Here is a 5799-nt window from a genome sequence, read left to right on the forward strand (position 1 = left end):
TGCGATGGTCGTCTGGGAAATTATGTTTTTTTTTGTGTCCATTAAGTTGGACTGACTTATTTTATTGTTCAATGTCTATTCATAATTTATTAATTTTAATAAATAAGTTCAAAATTAGGCATCATTATTAAAAAACTTGCTTTGTTCTTGAAAAATGTAGCTTACATTTGTATGTAGTTCTCCAGTAGAAGTTTATTTTCCTGCAAATGCATTTGCCGCTGACAGACTTTGTCACAACATGGTGTGAAAGCTGTGATGTTTTGAAAATCTTTTTGGTTAAAGCTTTGCACATCTAGAGCCTAGAATTATTACCCATTCTTCCTCAGAAACTATCTCAAGCTCAGTCAGATTGGATGTAGAGAATCTGTACAGCAGTTCTCAAGTCACAGATTGTCTTTGCCATGTAGGTGTTTTATTCTTTCTCCTGCTGGAAAGGGAACCTCCATCCAACCCTTTTGCTTCTTCAGATATGTTTTCTTTTAAGTTTGCTTTGCATTTCAATCCATCTTCTCAGTCATTCTGACCATCTTTCTTGTTCTGCTGAAAATGACTCTTACCCACAGCATGACGTCGTTGAGGAAGGTAATGTTTACAGTGGTGAGTGTTTGTTCAGTGTAGTGTTAGTTTTGCTCCATATATTGTGCATGTTGCCTAGAAAGTTCAGATTTGGTCTCTTCTGTCCAGAGCAACTTCTTCTAATGTTTGATGGGCCCCAGCATAACTTGTGGGTTAATGTTTCCTTTCAAAATTTGCTTTGTAAAGGACAGATTTCTGGATCACATAACTAAATATTCCTTTTAATTTTCAGAAATGGAAAATGGAAACAATTTTCCATTTTCACAATTGCATCACAGTTGCAATTGTGATGCAATTGTCACTTTGAAGTTGATCCTTATTTTAAACTTAGCCACATCTTTACCCCTAACCTTTCTGGTGTGTCCCTTGCTCTTCATGGTGTTGTTTGTTCAGTAATAATGACAAATCCCTGAGGCCTCCGATTCAGAGACTCAGTCAGCATCAGAGAGAATAAGAGCTAGTCGCATCAAAGAAATAGGATTACAAAATCAGCAAGACAGACATCAAGCAGTTGGAGATCATTTACGTCAACATTCACATCAGAATCCTCACAAACGTTCAACAGAGTGCAGCTAAAGGGCTGACAGGCCACAACATGAAGACCAAAACAGACCATGTTGTTAAAGGAAGGCACGAATCTTCTCTGACCCCTACCAAATAAGACATTTACTTCAAAATGGGTGTTGCAAAGTTTAGGTTATTGTCTTTTTTTTTTTTTTTACTTTGCAATATTGAAGGGCTCAGAGCCAATGCAATCATGTTTTGGATGTTATAGGCCTGAATCTAAACTATGGCTGGCTTGATACAGGCCAATCTTTCAATTAGGAAAGATCTTTTAAAGGACCTATGGTTGCTTGTTTTTCTTTTCCCTGAGGAAGGAATATGATGGAATGCATTAGAGAGCTGACTTGTTATGCCAGCCGACCTTAACTCCAATGAACCAAGATTAATTTAATGGTGACTGCAAAAGCGAGTAAACTGAGGAAGAAACTCATTGTAGGACCACTGGTCAACTGCGGAGTGGATTCTGATATAAACTTTAAGTTTTAACAACACAGTCCTTTACGGCCTGTCTGACAATGAAAACTAAATCAGCAAAAAATAGACCGGTGGCAGAAAATTCACTAAGGATTTCATCAAAAAGCCAGCAGAAGGAAATTCTGCTTAAAGAAAGTCCTTGTTCTCTGTCCAGCCAATTTAATGATTCAGCTGGAGGTACTTAACTAGTGCTTGTTCTCTGTTACACAGCCACAATCTAAATATGGTTGGAGAACTGCTGTGCATCTGAGAGCAGGGAAACAAAACTGCCAGCATGATTTGGCCTATTGATGCATTGAGTTTATGTAAGGACTACTTCTGCCATCAGAAAATTGATCATGTAGGTGTGGACAATTTTACCTATAACACCCTAAGAATAAGTCATTGCAGCAAAGAAACCATGACCCACAATGACCGCAACAAATACTTATTCTAGTGTTACTTGAGATGCCAAAGTAGTTTCACACTGTGACAAAAACTTGTGGCATGTGCTTTCAGTGCCCGAGGCATTTCTATCCTCACAGTCTTTGCTTGTGATCAATAATTTTGATTTTGTACCTTGTTCATTTTTTAGTGCTGCCTCAAATTGTTGCAACATGTGCATGCCAATTTTTTCAACTTTCTCTGTAACTATGAAAACTGCTGAATCGTATGATTTTTGTCCCTCACAATTAGGAACAAATGAAAAAAAAAATACTGTGAAGTTTACGGTTCTAATTTGACAAAGCTTATTAATGAAGTTCAAATGGGATTTAAAATATTTGCAAAATACTGTGTTGTTTCAGTGTTTTCAACAGGTATTGCTATAAAACCTAATCTCCTTGTCATTTAGTATCATAAGTTCAATAACCAGGCAGATTACATCTTGAACTGCTGCTCTGCAGAAGAAATAATATATCTTTTCCGAGAGTATCCTTCAAGGTTTTAGGTGATTTCTGCTTCTTATTTTAAAAAATGTAGGGCAATAAGAAAACCTTTTTGCTGAAATTTTCTTGCTAGCAAGTTCAAAGTCAAATCAAAAGCAGCCTTGCCATGAAGGGTTGCATAGGCATTCTTAACTGAGTAGAAAATACTCTCAGCAACAAAAGAAAGTTCATCACGGTGTGACAAATGGAACTTAACAGAGATGCTCTTCAAAGGAACAGACTTTTGAGCTCATTTCTTCAGTTCATCAGCTTGAGAATTGTTGTTGCCATGCTTTTACGTTCTAAATTGTTAATGACGTCACATATTTAATGCTTGGCATATGGGTGTGCCATTTCGCTTTTTCACTCAGCAGTTGAAGATGGTGGTATCAAATTATAAGTATTTGTACAGCAATTGTGGATTATTCCTCAATTGTATAACAAAGGAATAATTGTGTAATGGTGTAACTGAGTCTGACTTTGAGACCATTTTGCTCAAACTCGCCTTAACTTCCTGACTGTTGTTGTTGTTGTTGTTGTTTCAATATTTCCATGTAATGTTTTGTTCCTCATAGTACCATCTGTTTTGTATTGCAATCTAACTGGGCTTCCCTGTGGCTTTTTTGTTTTTGTCAAAGTAAAGAAAACAGCCTAACTTTTTAACTTTTATTCATTTGAAACATAATGATTGGTACATCAAACATGACTCGGAACTATAAGGAGAAAATAGCCTATTAGGGCCTATTAATTAGTCTCTTTTATTGCTGTTTATGCACTTGAATAAAGTAAAAGTTTCATTTTGCTGAATGCTAAGTGTTTTCAAAATGACTATTTTCAAAATGTAATTGTATAAATATACCCTTTTCAATTATTTTTCTTTAATTACAGTTTAGAAAATTTAAGGATGTGCTTGACAAATTATTTTCTGCAAGTTTAATAATTCCTGACACCGGATGTTATTTTTTCATATTAGACATTCCCTTTAAGTTCAATTTAGAGCTGATTGAAAAATTTGTCATGTTTATCTTATATTGTTATTCCAAGTAGTCACACAGTACACCTGAAAATGATAAAAAGTTAATTAAAAACTTTAATCAGAAACTTTTAAGTAGCTTGTGTAAGACTAAAAAAATAAATAAATAAAACTTACAATTCAACCCCAAATTGATTCACTAACGTCTTCGCTGCAAAATTAAAATACCTTCAGGCTTTAAAAAACTGCTGGCAGATTTTTTTAGTTGCAGTCGGTCGCTTGATCCCATGAACCAGAAGGGAAGCTACTGAATAAGTCCAAAAATCTACATGAATCCAACACATTTTGAACACTGAGAGATTATGATTAGTTTCTGCCAAGTTACTGTGACTTTTCCTGTTAAAACCACAAGCATTAGTGGGAATAATGGAGATTTTACCTGATAGACTAAAGTGATTTATTGTTACAAAAGAACAACAATAGCAGAATAAAAAAAGAAGAAATGTTTCTTGCAAAATTTTACACAAACATATAAATCTGTTGCATATGGTGTGCATTACAATTATGTCTCCTTTGCACTGGTACACTGTAAAAACATGTCTCTAATTTACAGTAAAATACTGGCAGCTGTGGTTACGAGAATTTTACCGAATTTATAGTGTAGATCAAATTAAAATCTGGTTCAAGTTATTGTCTTCATAGGTCATGGAGTCTTCCTGTGTGTAATTTTTTGACAGTATAAATATAGCTCTTCTATGAAGGCCTCAGATGTTTGTTGAATAGCATCAGAAAACAAACAGCATCACAAAGTTCAAAGATAAGGTTGCGGAGAAGTTTTAAGCAAAGTTAAGTTACGAACCAATATCCCCAACTTTAAAAAATCCCCAGTAAACCTTATCAATTTGAATAGCTTCTATATTAAACATAGAAAAAAAGCTACATCTGTTTTGTTCTAACTTGAAGTTTTTGAGCTAAATAAATTGGATTGTTTTATTTTTGCTTTTCTGTGCTTGTATATTCATCAGACATAGCTGAGATTCTGCTCCCAGAAAGTGTGGACAACTACACCGCAGCGGAGTAGCAGAAATCCACAATATGTGTATGAAAACCTTGAATTGAAATGTCACCTTGTGCCAGCAGATGCAGACTGATGGTTTATGTGCGATTTCTGTGGCTCGGTTTGGAAAGGTCATCTTACCTTTGCAAACCGAGATGTGAGATTTTTATTTATTTGCTTATTTATTTATTTTTTGCAGCATTTTCTACCAGAAAAAAGAGAGATGCAGGAGACAAGGTAAAAGAGGCGTCTTCATTTGTGGGATAATCTTGATTTGTAAAGGCAATGTAATTTAGACTCATTCAGCTCGTATGATTATAATTACAGCTTTCAACTGAACTTTTTCACATTAGTCACCGTGTTTACGCCTCACAGAGCTGCTCAGCAAAGCACTGCCATCTGCTACATGAAAAAAGAAGCTTGAAAGGGGGAAATTAGACAAAAAAAAGAAAGTGATAAATGCACAAATATGAGGAAAATATTTGATGTTATTTATGCTGTTGGATTACTAATGGAAGTCATTTCGAACTTGAAGATATCTAAAATATATATATGTATATATATAAACCACGTCAATAAGTGAAAATAAGAAAAAAATGATCTCTCAGTGTTCAAATATTTTGGAGCCACATTGTAGTCTTTGTACAATAACTCCCCCACAGAGGGATTTCTAGAAACAATTTTGCTCACACCAAATATTTTTGGGATCTTTTTGTGTTTGTTCACACCTGAACCTAGTATCGAAAAAGATAAGCAATTTGTTTTACAACGTCTCCTTTTCATTTGTGTTCTGGTTTGTAGCTCTCCGTGGTTAGATTTATTTCCATGATCAAAATCGAGGGGTTGAATAAAGTGCTAAGGAGCAAAGTGGGAGAGCAAGGCAGTCGTGACTGCAGTTAAAAGTTGCTGGAAAGTGATAATGTTACATTTGGATTACAAAACACAGGTGTCAACCCACACTTCATTGTTCATCTGAGATGAAAGAAATAATCATATCAAATCTCAAATTTTAGTTCCTATAGTAAAGATTTTCGTGCCAATTTATCCAGTGAAGAGAAACAAGTGCTTGAAGACCTAGCAAACTGGCAGCAAATCGAGGGGTTTTAAAAAGCTTCAACTGCCTTCAATTCACCACAAGTTGGACGTGTCACAAGTAGCAAAAATATTTATTAAAATTCTAAAATCCTAGCAGCATTTCAAATAGACACACACTGTTATAAAGGTACTTTCAAAAACACGTCTGTGTCCTA

Source organism: Poecilia reticulata, chromosome 12 (assembly GCF_904066995.2).
Source record: "Poecilia reticulata chromosome 12, P_reticulata-male-v2, whole genome shotgun sequence".
Lineage (NCBI taxonomy): Eukaryota > Metazoa > Chordata > Actinopteri > Cyprinodontiformes > Poeciliidae > Poecilia > Poecilia reticulata.